The sequence below is a fragment of the Lynx canadensis genome, chromosome D3 (assembly GCF_007474595.2).
Source record: "Lynx canadensis isolate LIC74 chromosome D3, mLynCan4.pri.v2, whole genome shotgun sequence".
NCBI classification, from domain to species: domain Eukaryota; kingdom Metazoa; phylum Chordata; class Mammalia; order Carnivora; family Felidae; genus Lynx; species Lynx canadensis.
Window position 1 is genome coordinate 84847216 of NC_044314.2, and position 20160 is coordinate 84867375.

Sequence of the window (20160 nt, forward strand, 5' to 3'; positions counted from 1 at the left end):
CAAAACTGAGAGCTCATAGAAGGTACTACGCTGGCCCAAGGACAGAGTATGGCAGAACCAGGGTTCAAACTCGTGTCTGTCTTGCCTCTTAAATCCACAGTATGCAGCATCAGTTTTCCCAGCAATGCTTGTGGAAGCTCGGAAGAACAAATTCCATTCTGTGCCCTTGAATCTGAGCAGGTGGCTGGTTTCCCTCCCTTGTGTCACCTGACACCTTGCCGGCCGGGACCCATGGGGTCAGTTTCAGATGATTTCTATTCTAAAGCAATGTTTTGTGCATTTCTTCCCCCCTCCCCCCTTGGGGTTATAAACTCTGTCTTTCTGTATCAGGTTGAAACTTAGAATACAGGTTGTCAGCCAACATGCCAGGCATTTTTCTAAAATAGCCCAATTGGTTAAGCCATTTTTAAGCGATGGAACAGTCAGGAGAGGGGAAAAAAAAAAGTTGTTGGGCAGGAGGAGGAGGGAGGAATTTTAAAGGTGATTTCAGAGGCTTTTTTGGAACAGCTTCAAACTAAATATAAAAAAGATCTTGTCTGAATGAGAGGAACGTGGAACAGTGGCTACAGATGCTGGCCATGGGATGGTATGTGGTTTTGTCTGGTGTCCTGGGCTTCAGTCTGGCTGCTCAAGGTGAGCATTTCAACACCTCTGTGTAAGGGTGTCCAGAACATCCCAAGTGAAAGGGTTGGGAGCAGGAGTAGGTGGGGGAGGGGGAGAAGGCAGAGAAAAGGACTTTCTTCAAGAGTTGGGAGGACACGGGAAGGCGGGGATCTCAAAGGGCAAACACAACCAAGGTTGGTTTTCTGCTCTCTCTCAGGCAAGACCACCTAGGTGCTGAGGGTCTTGCCCTATTAAGTCAGACTCTCATTTGAATGCTCATTCATTCAAATGTGCTGACTAGTTCCCAGCAGAACTCAGATAGTATTAAGGAATGAAGGGGTGGGGGGGCATGTGAAAATGGGCAGCAATATTCAGCTCTGGCTGGTGTCACATGGGATTGTGGGCCCAGGAGGGTGAGAGAGTCTGATTCTACAAAAGAGCTCGAATCCAGATTTTTAATTTGAAAATCCCCCGATTTTTAATTGTTGGCAACAAATTCAGAAAAAAATTTAACAATGCAGTCTGTGCCAAACAAAACAGATTTACTGGGGAATTTGGACCTTGGCCTGCCAGTTTGCAAACTCGGGTCTAGCCTGTTAATTACATGGGATGGAGAGAATAATAACAACGATGACTTACATTTACAGTGCGTTTATGATGTTCATGGCCCTGTGCTGAAACAACCCTGTGAGACAGGCACTGTTATTTATCTTTTAGAGAGGAGCACATGGAGGCACAGAAAGGTTAAGTCATTTGCCCAAGGTCACACAACTGAGGTGCCAGGGCTGACTTCAAGCCAGGAGTCTGGCTCTAGAGCCTTGCTTTAACCACAAAGCGATTGCAAGCTAAGTGACCATTGGTGTGACATGTCCATGCTGTCCTGAAATGAGAGACCCCTGGAGATGAGGGGGTCTTTAATACTGGCCAGATTCATCAACCCCACCTTGTATAAGCCCAAAGAAGTTGGGGAGGAGCCCAAGGCTGAGAGCAGCATCCAGAATGTAGGCTTATTTCACTGTCCACTCTGTCCTGGGACTGCCCCAGGCCCAGCTGACCCTAGCAGGTCTTTAGGAGGATCTATGTGGCTTTTCAGATGAGTGTCCCCAGTTTGTGCCACCTGCTCGTGGGAATCAGCTTCCCTCCCATCTCAACATTCTAGGGGGTGGAGGACACAAGCTAAGCCACAAGGTAGGGCTGACCACGAACTCTGCCCTCCAGCCAGCATTAGGTTCCCAGGACCGGCCTGCTCACCATCCCCACACCTCCAGTTCCTTCCTTCCAGGATCCCAAACAAGGAGCCAAGGAGCGGGTTCACAGCAAAACGCTCATTACCATTGCATCCCGCTTTTTTTCTAGCAGATGTGCGGCCATTACAATGGCAGGGAGAAAATAGAAAGAAATTTCAGAATTTGTTCTCCAAAGATATTCAAATTAGTTAATCAAGGGGCTTATTATTGCTTCTCCTTTCCCCCCACCCAGCTATCCATGAGGATAATTGATCAGCTGCTAATAACTGATTATACTTCACAAGTGTTTTCTTATACCATTACTAGCGTGTTTTAAAGACATTCTGTAAAGTTCTAATTATTTCAAATTGTTCCACTGTAGAAAACACCTTTGGAAGAGTCAGTTGTTGGCCGTGCCAGGGATGCCTATGCCGAGTCAAAGCATGTTTGGAGGCCATGATGAACAGCCTGGGTAATCCCATGCCCCCCCCCCCCCCTCCTGGACATCTGCATCCTCTCCCTCTTCCCTCAACCCATTCTCCACAGGGCCACCAGGATGCTATTCCCTAATCACCATCCCTTAAAGACAGGCCAGGTCTCAAACTCCTTAGCACACACTGCATTCATTCATTCACCCACTCATTGATTCATTCACTCATTCTTGTCTTCACTCACTCATTCATTTTTTCATCTAACACAATAGTTTTCAGACTTTTGTTGTCTCAGGACCTGTACCAGTGCTAGGAAGTCACTGGGGGTCTCCCAAGGAAGGAGATAGTGCTGGCCCTGGGGAGTGAATCAAGAGTGGGGGGGTCCCCAGGTGGAGAACAGGGGAAGCACACTCCAAGCAGAAGGAACAGCAAGTCCAAAGACCCAGCGGTGAGGAAAGGCATGGCAGATCTCAGCAGGTGAGAAGAGAGATGATGGCACCAAGTGTGCCTGAGGATCCTAACAACACAGTAACGATAACAACAATCAAGATGGCTACCTAAGTCCACTGTGGACTGGACACCTTCTTAGCTTCTCCCATTTATTACATCATGTAGCCTTCCCAACAGCCCCACTAGCTAAATACCACTGTTATCCCTGCTGTAGAGTTGGGGAAACTACAGCCTTGGCAAGTCAGCACTTGCCCCGCATTTGCGCAAGGCTGGCGCTGTTTAAACCTGCACAGGCTGGCTTCGGCGGCTGCAGGCCTGGCTCCTCGCTGTTTGTTGTAGAGTGCTGCTATGGGGCGGGAGAAACAAGGCCCTTGATTCCTAGAAGCATGGTTCCTCGTGAATCTGTGACACCGGGACTCTCCCTCACAGCGCTGCAGGGGCAGGGAGTGAAGGCAGTGAGTGGTCGGCTAGAGGAGGTGGCGGGGTGAGCATGCGGACCTGAGTAGTAGTGTGGGAGAGACCCCGGAGGGTGTTGGGTCCAATGCACACACCAGACTAAAGCCGCGCACTAGGCTGCAGGGGCACAGCAAGTGCAAGGCTGAAGGTCTCTTAAGCAGATGGAGAGTTAAGTCAGGCTCACGAGCACATGCACATGGACACACACAGCCTACCTGCCCCTCTTTTGCCTGGACTCCTCCAGGATGTGGGGCTGGGATCCACCACCTTCAGAGGTGCTTCTTTCTGAAGACACAAAGGGTCAGATGACTGGCTGACAATGCCAGGCAATTCCCTGGATGGTCAAAAAAAAATAAAAAAAGAAAAAAAAAGAAAAGAAAAAAAAAAGAACTAATCTAGTGGCCAAAAACATCAGAGGTCAAAGGAATAGCAGGGTTGAGTTCACATCCCGATTGAGCAGCTTAGAGGGTGGGGGCAGGCAGCAGAAGAATGTCTACCATGAATGCGGGAAAGGCCCTCCTTTGGAAGGTCAGTGACAGGAGTGTGAGCGTGGAATGAGCAAGAAGATGAAAGGATGATCCTTTCAGGTAACAGACTCTAACTTGGTTTTGTTGGACAGAGTGGGAATCTGTCTCCATTCCCTACAAGTCCTGAGTGATAATTGTTGAATTAAAAGAACGAGTGAAATAAGGACTGCAAAGGAAGGCCACAGAGCAGGAGGAGGAATGTGCACTTTACCTAATAAAGGACTGTGTCCAGAATCAAAAACTCCTAAAACTGCATTAAGAAAAAGAGGGATGACTTAACAGAAAAATGGTCAAGACACTTGAACCAGCACTTCCCCCAGAAGAGGAGATTCTAACTGTAATGAGCACATGAGAAGATGCTCAGCCTCAGTAGTCATCAGGGAAATGCAAATTTAAGCCACAACAAGATACCTCTACACACACAACTGAATGGCTAAAATGAAAGGCAGACAATACCAAGTATACCGAGAATGTGGGGGCAACTGGAACTGGCCTACACGGTGCACGTGTCAAGTGAAAAACTACCTGGCAGTGTTTACTAAAGCTAAACATGCTGCCCTGTGGCCCAGCAATTCCACTCCTGGGTATACATACCTCAGAGAAATATGTTCAGCAAAATAAAGCCTTGCTTTTCAAAGTATGGTCATGGGCCAGCAGCACGGCTTTAATGAGAACTTGTGTCAAATGCAAAAAACTCAGGAGCCACTCCAGGCCTACTACATTGGGGTCTGTAGCTCTACAAGATCACTAGTTGATTCATGAGTACATTAAAGTTGAGAAGTGCTGGTCTGGAACATTCATAGAAGCACTATTCATAATAGCCCCAACTGGAAACAATCCAAATGTCTATTAACAATAGAATGTATAAATAAATTTGAAATATATATTTACCCAGTGGAATACTACAGCCACGAGCATCAATGAACTACAAAGACAAACAACAGTATTGATAAATCTTACAAATGTAAAGCAAAGAAGCCAGATGTAGAAGATCACACACTGTATGATTCCATTTATATAAGGTATGAAAACAGGCACAATGAATTTGTGTGGTAGAAGTCAAGAGAGTGGTTATATCTGGGGGGTAGTGATAGGAAGGGGTACAAAGGACACTTTTGGGTGGCTGAGAATATTCTGTTTCTTGATCTCAGTGCTGGTTCCACGGGTTGTGTTCAGTCGTGGCAATTTGTCCAGCTGTTATACTTATGATTGTGCACTTCTCTGAATGAGTGTTCTGGGAGGATGAGGTAGGAAGAGGGAGAGAGCTGAGGGGAGAGAGGACCAGCTCTTTTCTTGCTGTCCAAAATATTCTGGAATGTGCCCACTCTTGCCATCTCCGCTGCCACCAGTCCTAATCATTGCTCGCCTAGACTGGTTGCAGTGGCCAGTCAGGGACTTCCTGTTGCCTCTCCCTCCCAACAATCAGTTTACCACAGCACCCAAGAGTGTTTTCACAAACATGAATAAGATCCCATCACTCCGAGGCTGAAATTCTGCCATGATTTCCCACTGATTCTGATGCTGATGTCCCAGATTCTACCCAGGGCCAGCGAGCACAGTGTGGTCAGGCCCTGCCACCTCTCTGTCCTCATGCCTCCTGCTTCTCTATGATCTAGCCACTCTTTCGCTGGCCAAACATTTGACTACCTCAGTGCCTTTGCACCTGCTATTCCCCCTTGCATGGACTTCTCTTCCCCTAAATTTTCCTACAACCGCTTCTTCAGGCCTTCCCTGACTGTCAGGACTAAATGAGACTCTGTTCTTATTCTCTTTTGGCCCCTGGTGGCTTCCTTCACAGTGCTCCTGATATGCCTCTGTTTGCTTCTTGCATCTCCCTGCACAACGTTGATGGCAGGGACCATGTCTGTCTGATTCAGTGTTGTGTCCTGGCTGTAATGAACACCTGGCACATGCAATGCTTTCCTCCTCGGGCAGAAGGCACAGAGCTGGCCCTCCCTCCCACGCTTCAACCCCTATGCTCCATAATCCTCTTCCTTCTTCATCATTTCTCATCTGCTCTTTGTTTCTGATGTTAGGGATACTTTGAGTTAGTAATCTATTTACTGAGGTAGAACATCCCTTCAAAAAGGTGCATGCAGCAGGTGCTCAATAAATACCTGCCAAAGGAACAAGGCAAGAGGCGGGCTCAAGTGCTAAAAGACATATTTACAAAGCATTCCCAGGCACCTCCTGTCATGCAGTTGTCATTGATTTTAATGGCTGTGGCACAGTTTGGTTGGCCTACTGTTAAAGTTTTGAAAATATGTCCTTGAGGGACATAAGAAAATGAGACAGAAAGGCCAAGTTTAAAAACAGAGTGACTCAGTGAAAATATCTGATTGATGGCTTTTAGGTTGTGGGTGACTGGCTCTGTGGATCCTGGCGTCCTTAGCCAACCTGAGAAAGGGCCAGGGAAGCGGGGGGAGGGGGATTTCACTAAGGTCCCAGGGGTCACAGGGGCCCCACAAAAAAGGCTAGAAATGGCTTTTCAGGGGCCTCAGCCCTCCCCTGAGGGCTCAGCCCTGGAAGTGATAAGCTATATTAGAGGGCAGGACAATAACTTCTATAAGCAATTTTTTCTTTCTCTCATTCGCAAGTTTCATTAGAAAGTGTGACATAGGTAAGATCTTTTACTATGTCCTTTGAGAAATCCTGCCCCAACTTTGAGGGTGAAGAGGGTCTAGAGACCCCTAGAAACCTTCCATCAAAAACGCAGAAAGGAACATTTCTTTCCTGCAAACTGGCAGGAAGGCGCTGTGCAAGGCTTTCCCACAGGTCATCTTATATACTGGTCACTTACTGTGTGCAAAGCCCTGTGGTGAAGGCTTAACATACATGATGCCATTCACTGTTGTTAAGTCCATTTCATAGAGGCATAAATTGAGGCTTAGAAAGGCTCGCTGTAGTGCCAGAAATGGGCAGAATCAGAGGCTGAACCCAGACCTGAGCATGCCTAGCTCCACATTGTCAATGCCTGTCCTGCCCACCTGCCTCACAGGATTCTGTGCAAATGGGCTGTGATTCCCTAATGGCAGGCCACTGTCAAGACCACTGGGACTAGGACGCTCTCATGGGTTAAGAGGTAGGATGATTTGAGCATAAAGAAGGAAAGTAATTGCAATGGACTGAATCTATCAAAGAGGTTTAAATCTGAGTTCATACTATAAAATAAAAACCTTTACTGGTCACTCTGGAGGATGCTGGGAAACCAACTCATTGCTGTGAAATCTGGTAAATAAAAGGAAAGAATCAAGCTTGCATCTTGCCTTTACTAAAGTGCAAACTGCACCCTGGGGTGACCAAACAGCAGAGGAGTAGAAGTTTCTCTCATTAGATACATTCCAGCTAAATAACAGTAAGGAATAATAGAATTAGACCATCGCCATCTGGCAGCCCCTGAGGAGCCGTGAGTTACCCCGTCGAATCCTGACAACACTCACTCATTCCACCAAACACATACCGAAAGCCTACTTTGGTGCCAGACACTGTTCCAGGTGCTTTCCATGTTAGCTCATTTCATCCTCACAACTCTGTAAGGTGTTATTATTCTCCCTGTTTCATACACAAGGGAGCTAAAGAAAGAGAGGTCAACTTACTTGACCAAGAGCACACAGCAAGTGAGCGCCAGTACTGGGATTTGAAAATTAGGCAGCCGGGCTCCAGCACTGAGTTACAGCCCTCTGCCCGCTTTGAACAGACACAAGGATCAACGGCATTGTGGTCAGAAGCTGGGGCACCAGGGGAGCATGTGGCCAAAGCCCTGAGCCAGGCCTGTGGTGCTAGCCAGCAGGAAGGCTTCCAGGAGGCAGGGCCCACAAACACCCGTTAGGTGGGTGTGACTCTCTCTCTTTTATAGTTGCAGTCAAAGAAGGCTCAGCGAGGGGCGTGACCTGCACAAGGTCTTACCACTCTAACTACTGTGCTCCCTACCTCCAGGATGTATGTTTGCAGCTGAGCCCAGTGGAGAAGAGCAGGCCAAGCCTGTCACTTGAAGAGGGGGCTATGGAAGACAATTCCAGCTGGAGTTCAGTGTGGACGGACGCTGTGTAGGAGACTTGCTGACTGATGCTCAGATGACCCACCCAGCTGGTCTTGTATAGAGCCAACTCTGGGCACCATCGACCTGGAGGATAGCCTTCTCTAAGGGTTGTTGGGGGGGGGCAAGGCACCCCAATCCCTACCCAGATCTCTACCCTCAAGAGCAATGGGAGTCACTAAAGTGCTTTTTTTTTTTTTTTTTTTTCAACGTTTATTTTATTTTTGGGACAGAGAGAGACAGAGCATGAACGGGGGAGGGGCACAGAGAGAGGGAGACACAGAATCGGAAGCAGGCTCCAGGCTCCGAGCCATCAGCCCAGAGCCTGACGCGGGGCTCGAACTCACGGACCGCAAGATCGTGACCTGGCTGAAGTCGGACGCTTAACCGACTGTGCCACCCAGGCGCCCCACTAAAGTGCTTTTAAGTGTGGAGATGGAGAGAGAGGAAAAAAAAAGCAGGGAAGGGGGTGAAGAAGGGCGAGGGTTGGGATGAATGGCAATTTTGCACAGAACGGCCAGGGGAAGCCACATGGAAAAGATGACTTTTTGGGAAAGACTTAAAGAGGGTGGAGAATCCAAACAAATGGCTATCTGGGGGAAGAGCCTTTCACTGAGAGGGAACAGAGACTGAGAAAGAGAGGGAGAGAAAGAGATACAGGGAGAGTAGCAGAGGGCATATTACAGTGGGAGAGAGAGGGACAGACATGGAGGGGGAGAGAGAAACAACTACCTAACTGCCCCTTCATGGCAGCCATGTGGGCAGCAGCTGGTCAAGCTCCCGTCCTGTCCCTCCTCTCTGGGCTGAGCTGGTGATCAGGCCTCATTACAGGAGCTGTGAGCGTCAGGAGCTGGGCCTCTGAAGAGGATTCTGCTACCAAGCCTTCCAGGTGAATGGGTTCAGGGACTTCACTCAGTATGTGTGTGTGTGTGTGTCGGGGGGTGTCCCCTGAGGGGCACAGGGAGCCGCCTCCATCCTCAGCACCTGGCCCATGAGACCGGGGCTGGTACTGCCACAGAGAGCTCTGTGCCCAGCACTGCCATCAACATTGCCTCCTTTCAGCTTCACAGCTGTAACAATACCCGCTAATATCTGTGGACGGCACAGACCAGCTTATCGGTTTACGTGCACAATCTCACTTCCACCTGTCATCACCTCACACTGTCACCATTTTACAGACGAGAAAACTGAGGCATAGAGAGTTGCTATTGCTTATCTAAAGTCAGCAGCCAGTAAGTAACAGAGCCGGTATTTCCTCCTAAGTCTGACTCTAAGAATCTAGGTTCTTCCATTATACTAATTTCTTTAAGTAGGGAAATTTTCACCCTGCTAAAGTAATCTTTGCATATGATAAAACCTGCAACAGCACAGAAAGGTTTAATATTCAACAGTGTTCTATCTGTTCTATCAGAGGTGCCCACCATCATTCTGTGTCCTTTCAAAGATATTCTATTCATATTCAAGCACACAAGCAAGAATAACCTTTCTCTTCTTTTGTTTTACTCAGATACAGCATGCTACGTACCATGTTCTGCAACTTGCCATTTTCACTGAATTTATCTTGCCTGCTCCTTTCATCAGTACATAAAGAGCATCTGGCTTCGTTTTTACAGCCACAGAGTACTCTGTGTGGAGGTGCCTTATTTTATGCAGCTGGTCCCTCACTCATGGACACTTAGGTTATTTCTGGGCTCTAGCTATTACTACCCATGCCACACTGCACCAATGTATGAAGACATTCATCTTGGTGCCCCTGTGTGGGTTATGTCAGAGGGTAATTTCTCAGATAGAGAAGGGCCAGGTCACAGGGCAGACACATTTGTAAATGTGATAGAGGCTGCCAGCCTGCCCTCCAATGGCACCGCATTAATTGTCTCTCCCACCAACCACGAAGGACTGCCTGTCCCCACAACTATGCCGAGACTACTAGGCACACTTTTATCAGAGTGTCGGGGCAGCAGGGATGTGAAAGGGAAAAAGGGGAGGGGCATGCACAATGGGAATATGTCCAGAAGAGGGTGAATAGGTGACAAGGAAGATGCTGAATGTGCCATGGACTTGCTCTGTGATTTCAGAGAAGTTACTTGACACCTCTTTCCTTGGCCTGGAATTCTTCTTGAGCCAAATGAGCTTGTTGGTCACAAATGTCCATGGTGGCTGCTGGGTGTTTCTGAATGCCTTAGACTGATGGTCATTGCCATCAAACAGCATGTGCCAGGCACACTGTCTGGGCTGACATGTATTACCTCACTTCATCCTTACAGTCACCTGGATAGCGAGGTCTTATTATCAGCCCTATTTGAGGATTGGGAAAGTGCAGCCCAGAGAGGTTCAATTGCTTGCCCAAGGTCACATAGAGCTAAGAATGTGATGATGCTGGGCTTTGAACCAAGGTCTACCTGACTTCAGGGTTCAAGCTCTTAACCAGTGTGTTATCCTGGTCAGAGGTTGACTGGCTCCCAGCCAGGTGATCAATGAGCTCTCCCTGCCTCCGAGACCCCATTATTGCCCCTTCCTACTGATGGACCTCTCAGCCCTGAGATTTCTTTGCATGGAAGCTTCCTGGTGACCTCAAACTTGTTCCTCTAACTGAAGGAATTGGAGCCTGGGCACAATTCTGTGCCCATAAGGATAAAGCAGAAGCTGTTCCTAGGAGTCCTGGAAGCCCAAACACCAGGTCTCCCCATGGAGATCATTGAAATTTCTATAGTTCTGGTTTCTTCTTTCTCCCCTGGAAAGATGGCCTGCCATCCTTGGCTATCCAAGTGCCCAGTGGAGTCCCCACTGGAGGTACATGCATAATTCATTCATTCATTCATTCATTCATTCATTCAACAGATATTTATTGAATATTCTCCACTGAGGCTGAGAGCCAAGACTCCAGAAACCAACCTGAACTTGACTTTCAGCCTCGCCACTTCTTAGCTCTGTAATCTTGGGGAAGCCACTCACTGCCTGGGAGCCTCAGTTTCTGCATCTATTAACAGGTATAGTTATTACCAACTTCCTAAGGTAATCGGGCAGCTTGAAGGAGAAAGGTGCATCTAGAAGGAAGTGCTTGGCATAGGATCTGGGGCAGGTGTCATTCTGCCTATTACCGACCTCTGCCCTGCCCTCGGGGAGCTTAGACCATCCTCCACTATGAACTTTCCAAAATTAGCTGGCAGCTGCCAATTCCAAGCAGAGCTGGCTTCTGGGAACTGGGAGGCCTTGGCACTGGCGCCTGAGCCTTTTTCCCCATCCCATCAAATAACGAATCGTCAGACTCGGCCACCCCACGATGGTCTCAGGTTTACAGCTGTTCCACCATCAAGGACGCTGGGGCTAATGGCTCTGAGATGAGAGATCAACTGGAGAGCGCCAAGATGATGGATGCACGTGCCCAACGCCAGGATGCTGGCCGCTGCGCTGCATGTAAAAGGGAATGCCTAATTTGTTCATACCCACAATTACCTGGAGCCTGCTCTTCAGGTATGATTGAGTGCGGAAGGGGTCCCAAGTGCGGTCTCTGTTTGGAGGAATTAATTATTTCAAGTGGCGCCAACCTTTGAGCTCGGTTGCTTGGATAACCTTCCCTCCCTCCCCACTCATCAATGGGGTTGCATCCCTGGTTAGGACCTGCCTGATGTGGAATGAAACAAGGAGAACTAAAAATACAGGCATTCTGGAGAGCTTTGGAGATTGCTTTTTATACCCCACCCTGCCCTGAGACTTTTTTTTGCATCAAGCCTTCACACTGCACACTTTTAAACAGATATAACACCCGACACACACACACTCAACTTCCCTCCCCCTGAGATTATGTGCACCCCATCAGAGATAATCCAATGAGCCGGCGGGCCACTGCACCCCCGCTGAATTACAAGGATTTCTCCTGCCAACCAAATATTTCATCCAGCTGTAGATATCATGAGGAAACGGCAAACAAAGAGAGAGATTTAATAACTGGAAATAAGACTAAGGATACAGATAGTTTAATTTTTTTTTGTATTGCATCTAATTGCAATCAACAGTAGACATCTGACACAGTGACAGCCTCAGCAAAATTGCTGCTGAGAGAACAGAATCTTTGTCTAAAAATAATCAGACATTCTGTGCACCACTGTTTGTTATAACGGTAATCGATGCTGGAGGCTTTGAATTCCATCAATTTATAGATCTGCGCCAGCCTGCCTGGCGATGGGGCGCGGTGCACTGGGGCCCTTGCCGGCGCGGGCAGTGCTGGGGCCCGGTGTGTGATTAAGATAAGCCCCGATTCCTTTCATACATTCCTTATCAGGGTCTAATTCTCCAGCAGGTAGAGATGTTCACAACAGTTAAAGATTAGTGCAGCTTCTCAGACGCCAAATTTGAGGGTATTGATCAATAAATCAAATCAGGCCAATCAATGGCCCAATCAGGAGAGTCTAGCCAGTGCATTATTACCGGCGCCTCCAAGCCAAGGCTTTTCATGGGTTTCATCAAAACAGCCTCACCTTGGCTTCCCGCCAGCTGCTGGCTTGCCTAATAGACTCCACAGCCGAGAGGGGCTCCTGCCCAGCGGAAGAGCAATAAATTTCTCATCAAACAGCCGATGGAGAAACAAGATGAACATCTGTTTTGCTGCAATGAAACTCCTGTGTTCTTCAGAATGCGCAAACCGCCTCTGACAGACCACCCCAAAGGCGGCTTCCCTGGCACGCGGCGGCCCCACGGAATATTCCGCCGGTTATTTCAATCAGGTAATTTAAGGAGACTTTTGCAGTCTTCTCTCTGCAGCTACCGGAGCTCTGCAAAGGCTGTTCCGGCACAGTCGATAATAAATGCCATCCTGGGACCCTGCAGTATGAAGGCAATTTTATGATGCCCATTATGTGGCAATGTAACTTCATTAAAAGCTGTTTATTCCCCCTAAGCATTTTAAGCACTTTGCCTCACCCATAAAGGAGGAGCCGGGAGGTTACTTTTACAGAAAGGGTTCTGGGCTGTATTTCTTCCCTCAATAACACGGAAGAGCCTCGCCCACTGGCCTTCTCACTTCAAGGAGACGAGGTGGCCCCAGTGCCCAGGAAGGCTGGGTGAGGACTGTTTTTCCCAGAACCCAGCCATGTAAGGGCTGAGAGGTCCAAGAAAGGGGAGGCCTGGGAGGCCTCCATTCCACCAGACCTTTGTTCTGGATCCTGCAAGACAGAGATGAAGAAAGTTCTGGAATATGCCAGCCAAATGCAGCATTTTTTCAAACTGGGGTCCCTTGGACTATTCCTTTTGCTCTTCCATGTTGACACTAATCCAAAGAAATTATAACTTGGTCTGTGGTGAAGGCCCAGATTCTCTTCTTCAGAGATAGCTGGCAGCTGGAAGATCATCTCATGGCCCAGATTTGAATGCCACATGTCAAGGCTTCTTTGGCAGAGGTCTGCAGACTCCAGGGATGAGAGAATCAACTCTCAAGGATCTGCAAAATTTGTTTCTATCTCTTTAAAAAGATCTGTTCTTGTCATGAGCCCGAGGAGAGATGTATTGGAAGACGGCATTTTGGCCTCTGTGAAAGCAGAGGAGGGGAAAGGAGGGGAGTGCATGCTTCTGCAGTGGCGAGCAGCCTGCAAGTACCAGAAAGACTGAGAGCATGATGGTTCCCCTCTGTGCCGCAGTTTCCCCACCTGCCAAGTGGGGCTGATGATACCCATCTCTGGGGTCTGCTGTGGTGCAGAAAAGGTCCTCTTCAATGAGTGATCACAAGGGTCCCTTAGGATCCTTCTGATTTGGATGAGCTCAGTGTCCAAGAGGAGGGAGAACACTGACTCAAGAGGGTCATGAGACAGCTGGGCCAGTGGGTGGCAGGCTGTGGGGCTGGAATTCTGTGTGGGATGCAGTGGGGCACATGAGAGGGTCTGGAAGGTGGAGCACATGTTGGAGGGGAACAGTTGGGGAGACATGTCTAAGATGGTGGCATTCAGAACGAGGATAAAAACCACGGGCCCCCTGAAGATCAACCACATGATATGTGAAGCTACAAGAAATAGAATAGTAACAACAACAAGAACAACAACAACAACAACAGTAATAGTAGCAGTGGTAACAGCCAATGCTAATAGCCCAAATTCTACGCCAGTCACTGTTCAAACTCATTTATTCCAGTTGTATAATTCTCATCCCCATTTTGCAGATTAGGAAACTGAGACCCAAAGAGATAAACTTAGTCTTCCCAAGTCACAATGCTAGTAAACAGAATTAATCGTTAACATTTCTTGGGTCCTATTTTATTATTTTATTTTATTTTATTAGAGAGTAGGGGAGGGGCAGAGAGAGAGAGAGAGAGAGGAGAGGATCCCAAGAGGCTCCATACTGTCAGCACAGAGCCTGATGCGGGGCTTAAAACCACAAACAGTGAGATCATGACCTAAGCTGAAATCAACAGTCGGATGCTTAACTGACTGAGCCACCCAGGCACCCCTCTTGGGTACTTATTTAATGCCAGAAACTGATCTCTGATCTGTGCACCTTATATGCATTCTCTTGATTTATCTTTGTAACACCTGTCCAGGGAGGAGGGCTTATTGTTATTACTACCATTTTATAGATGAGGAAACTGAGGCTCAGAGAGAGAAAGTGATTTAAGCAGATCAGTAGGGGTGGAGCTAGGACTAACATACATTCCACAGTCCTTGAAGCCTTTGAGGGCTATTTCCTGGCCTCCCAGGGGCCTTGCCAGGAGGGGAGGAGACGAGGGGAGTTCACAGGTCCTCACAAGGCTCCCAGGTTCCACTATTACTAGGCAGTCAGAGAAACTTCCTGCACAGGCTTTGCCCAGCTTCCCTCTCAGTCTCCCTGCAGTGACCACTGATCTCCTTGTGTCCTTCCCTGCCTCAGAGCCTGAGCTCTTTCCTGAGCCTGGTAAATGCCCACCATTTCCAAGATGCTACTTCTTCAGGAATGTTCTGCTGGGGCTCCAGAGCCCCTGCATTTCCCAGTCAGAACCCTCAGCACAGGCATAAATAATTTGACTTTGTTACAAGGTAACCATATCATAAACGTCTACTTCTCCCATTGTACCCAACTCTATTCACCTTTGTATACCCAGCCACACAGTAGGCACTTAAGAAATGTTGAATGACCCCTTTTCAGTGTCCCTCAAGGCAACATGGTCCACATGTGGCGGAACCATGTGGCAGAACCATGGGGTGCTCCAACTCCCCATGAAAAGAATCCAGGTACATGTTGAATTTCCAGTGTCCTTTTCCCTTTCCAGATGTGTACTCTTCAAATTCAGATCTAGTTCTAAGTATGTTCCCTGTTTGAAACGTGGGGACAGGGGTGGGTAGCTAAATCTGTGGTTTTGTAGGAAAGAGAGAGGAGAGAAGGAGAGCAAGAGAGGGAGAGGAAGAAAGGAAGGAAGGAAGGAAGGAAGGAAGAGAGAGAAAGAGAGGAAGGAAGGAAGGAAGGAAAGGTTACAGAGAGGGGATGGGGTCATGGGTCCACGCTGGAGCCATGGAAGTTGTGAAACAAAGATGACCCAGTCAGAGGGCTGGACGTGTCAAACCAAGAGCAAATCATAATCCTGCCAGACCATGGGGCTGTCCGCCAAAAATACAGATTTGTGAAGGGGTATCTCATACAGAGAGGCCACAGTATATTAGATTTATCATACACTCCAGCCAAGATGTGCTGCTGAGATTTCGGGGCAAGATTTATTACACTGGCTGGTTTTTAAAATGAAAGTGAAAAGAGGATATTCTGGCAAAACCGCGGGCTGTTAATGGGGTGAGAATCACATAAAATGGATCATCTTCGAATCTCCTCGTATGCACAGACAGACTTTGCAAAAAATCCTGGAGTTTTCAGAAAAAAGACGCTCAACCCAATGTTTTCACACTGACCTGCCAGTTGACTTTAAGTGAATTATTCTCATTCCTTGGATGTGTGTTTCTTATTTGCAAACAACAGCAATAACACAAAATAGTAGCTCTTATTTATTGGTTGATTACTATTCACTGGACACTTCACATGAGTCAATTCTTTGAATCGTGGCAACAACCCTTTGAGACAGTGTTGCTTTTATACCCATTCATTATACAGATGAGGAAACTGAGGTTCCAAGGTGTAGTCAGTCAGTGGCAAAGCCAGAATGCTAACCCAGACCTGGAACCAGCTGCAGTGAGAAACCTTCACTGAAAAGGTGGCTCTGCCCGTTCAGATCAAAGTTATGGGATACATTCAGACCTTATCATTCCTGTTCTCAAAAGAGAGGTTCTAACAAGGAAGGCCCAGTCACCCTCCAGTCCTGGTGGTATGTGCCTTTTGCAGAGACAGCTGCAGACAAAAAAAAAAAAAAAATGCGTGATTTTATTTTGGTTTCTCCTGATGTTTGCTTTTGGGTTTTCAGCTTCAGCTTGTGCCAGGCAAAAGTGGGCTCTGCTCCCAGCGGCACCAAAAACATTTCAGAGGCAGAAACCACAGGAATGCTGACATGCCAGAGGGGATTCCAACGTAAGGATGTGAAAGCCTCCTAGGTGAGGTGTCATGCCTTTAGCAGGCATCCAGGATGGGGAGAACCAGAAACTCTAGAACAATGCTTCTCAATGTGTTTGTGTGTGTGTGGTTGGGTGGGGGGGGGGGTGATTTTGGCCTCCAGGGCACATCTGGCAAGGTCTAGAGATACTTCTGCACTGTCATCACACTGGAGGGTGCTACTGCTGGCATCTAGCTGGTAGAGGCCAGTGGCGTTGCTAACCATCTAACAATGCAAAGAACAGCCCATAACAAGGAATTATATGGTCCAAAATGTCGGTCGTGTGTGAGGTTGAGACACCCAGAGCTGGGGGGAAATTTACCCTGGAGAACAGAAGACTCAGAGAAGGGGCACCTTTACATATTTGAAAAACAGGAGAGGAGCTCAGACCCCTATGGGCAGAGGAAGTTACACACAAGCAGGTTTCAGGTCACCGTAAGGAAGACAGCCCTGATAGCGATAAGTGAGTTCCCAGTCCTTAAAGGATTCCCCGCATAAATGGTTAACTGCTGGGCTCTGTGGAAGGGAAATCAAGCCTAGAACAGGGAGCTGGATGCAATGACCCTTCTTTTTCCATACAAACCTGACACCGGATAAAGTTCCCAGGACAGCAATGAAGTTTGAGGTTCCTTCTGGAACCTTCCATGGATTATCTCATTTAACGCTGCCTGAGGTGGAAAGAGGTAAATCACCTGTCTGAGCTCACAAAGCTGGTAAGAGGGCAAGTTACCAGTTGAAAACCTGTGTCTGGCGGGTTTTAAACCTCATTTGGAAGATACTCCTCAAATACAACAATTCTCCTTTCACTCTGAAAGCACAGCCCCAACCCCAGGGCCAAGGACCCACCCGACTTATCACTGCCTTGATTTAGAATCAGTCAGAAAATCTGGACCCAGCATTTGAGACCTAAGTTCAACAGTTCAGCCCTCTCCCATGTTAAGGACACAAAAACAAGTTCCCTAAATGGCCCAGCCCCCTGCTTATTTTTTTAAACAAAAACACTGCAACCGGCAGTGAAAAGACATTGTCCCAAGCGCACACTTTAATTGATGTCCCCGACCATTCAGGAACATGGATGAAAGAAAACTCGCTTTATTAATAGGCCCTCATGCTAATTAGCACAATTTATTGTCAGGGAGGCTGCCCCTGCCTTCTGCAAATGTTACAAGTATGGACAAAAAAACTTTTGTCGCAAACTCAACACAGTACTGCTGCGTGACCAAGACTACCAAGCCAGCCACAATGACGGGGAAAAGCACAGGGCTTAAAGGGGCTGCTCCGAGGCACTGGATGTCGCCCTATACATTTATGACATAACTTGACCATTTCCCACTGATAAGAATGACCCAAATTTAAATGTCAGCCATTTCTGCACGAAAATACCCATTTCTTGCCACTTTGAGGAACTCCCTAATGACTGGGAAGCTTTGTGGAAAAGTGGAAAAAGGTGCGGGTGAGGGGGTGGGGGAGCTAGGTAAAAAACCTTAAATGTTTAATATTCAATAAATGTGTCAATTTTACATACAGAGGCAAATGGGTCTTTATTGAGGAATTGGTAAATTTCCTCCGAGAAAAGTAAGTGCATTTTAGCCTTCAAGGAGTCCCAGCTGAATAGAAATGGAATGTGATTTGTGATAAAACTCAGCTGCTCTATAAAAGACGTTAAATAAATGTTGCTGTTTCACCAGGGTATACAAAATTGATTGCATTATAGACTGATTCTAAGATGCTGCATCCCTGTACGGCCCCCTCATCAGCTTCCGTGTGTGTGGGAAGCTGCTTTCAGAGACAATTTAGACTACGTTGCAACTCCTATCCTTCATGCTGCAGCAGAATTTTCTAGAAATGCAACATTTCCCCTGCATGCTTTGTTTTAGGTTGAACTATAGGAAACTATTTGACCATTTTTTATTTCCAAAAAAAATGCCAATTTCTTCTATACCTATTTAATATTTCTGGTGGACTGGCCCTGTCACCTTGAGTAAGGCCCTTGATACTTACTAAGGGAAATTTGGTGACTGTCTAAAGGTTGAGGTGTCATGGCTCCTTTAGTCTGTTCACCAGAGGGCACTCTGGGCCTGAGTGAGAATCTTGCCTTTCTTTCAGTTCAGCTGGGTGAGCTTGGGAGCATCTCCTGTCCTTCTTGAACCTCAATTTGCCTCATTTGAAAAATGGGTTCAATTCCACCTTTTGCTCAGGGTATTTGGAAAATCCAATGAGGTAACAGATGTGACCCTAGCTGGTAAACAAATGTTCATGACCTGCAAATTATGATAAGGTATTTGTTGTTATCCAACCATGCCTCAGTGTGTGAGCAGATATGACACACACAGACCTGCCCTCAAGGAACTGATAAGGTCAGTATCAACATATGACTTCTTCAGGTAAGAAATCAGGTTTCAGGGATTGATGGGTGGATTCAAACTGATCAGGAAGGCTTTCCAGGAAGGGGATGCCTGGACTCAAACACTCTCAGACATGTCCATGCTTTCCATGCCCAGTGACACCAGCGGGTCTAGCGACCTCCAATTCCCAGCTGGATACCTGCATAGCCTCTTCGTGAGGTTCCCTGGCTTCATGCAAGCCACTCTTCCACCATCCCCTTCCTGCCTTGGCAGCCAGAGAGAGGATTTCAAGATACAAACTGGATGCTGGCACTTTCCTGCTTAAAACCTGCCCAGGCTTCCCGTCCAATTTCAGATAAAATCCAAACTTTCCAGGTTAGCCTGCAAGCCTTATGGGGCCAGGACCCTATGCTTTCCTCTAGCACATCTCTCCACAGTCCTCTTTACTTTGCTCCTACCATTCTGCCCCTTATTCTGGGCCTGGAAAGTGCCAAGCCAACTATATGGCCTTTGCTTCCACAATTCCCACTACCTGGACGCCCTCTCCTTCCAGTCTTTTGCCTACTTTGGTGGTTCCCAAAGTGTGGTCCTTAGACAACAGCAGCAGCAGTGTCACCTGGGACCTTATTAGAAATGTAAATTCTTAGACCAGCTCCAGACCTGATAAATCAGAAACTCTGGGGGTGATGCCCAGCAATCTTTTCAACCAGTCCTCCTCCGGCTGATTCTGATGCACACTCAAGTCTGAGAACCACTGGCCTAGGTCAGTCCTACCCCCTGTGTCAAGGTTCAGCTTAGGCATTACTTCCTTAAGACCAGCACCCCCAAGATAAGGTCAGGTTCTTACTGTCATGGGTCCCCACTCCCTGCTCCTTATTTCTATGAAGCACTACTGCAATTATGATGTAATAATTGTTTCACGTCTGTGTCTCTTCATAGCTAGACTAGAAGCTTCCTCCATGAGGGCAGGTACCAATGTGCCCCAGCAAGTAATTGTGCCTGGCAGAGAGCAAGGCGTCCCGGAAGAATGATAGACGTTCATAAAGAAAACAACCCTGGGAATCCTATTCGCCATCCACCAATCCATTGAATACCCCCAACCCCATCTGACGTCTGACCTTCTAAATATCACTCCAGTCGAGTCAGGGACCAATTACAGCAGTGCCTGGAAATGACCATCAAATTAGAAAGAAGGCGGGGGAGGGGGGGAAGGCAAATCAGCAGAGAGGAGATTCCCATCCGGTGGATGAACAGCACAGTGGCTAAACTGGCCCACCCCCTGGAAGAGCAGCAAACCTCTCTCTCCTTCCCCAACAGTGACTGTGCAGAAAGCTTCCAAATAAAAACCCAGAGACTGACAAAATTGCAAGCAGGAAATCTGCCTGTCAGCTTGGAAGATCCCTGTCCCACAGTCGTCTGAATCTACAGGCTGAGAGACGGAGTCTGTATGAAGCCCTGAGTTTACTGGAAGCTTCTTGATGCTCCATGGCAGTTTGTTCTGCTCTCTTGGAGCTAAAGCTAGAAGGGAAATCACTTCCTTTCCTATAACTCAGAGCAATTATATTCTCTTAACGTGGACATCTGGCTCGCTGCTGCTC

At 47.6% G+C, this 20160-nt stretch overlaps 1 protein-coding gene across 1 annotated transcript in view; it reads right to left on the reverse strand.

Annotated features, from left to right (window-relative positions):
- The window catches only part of CUX2 (cut like homeobox 2), a 171794-nt gene that overhangs the window by 123745 nt on the left and 27889 nt on the right, over positions 1-20160 (reverse strand). The window lies entirely within an intron of this gene.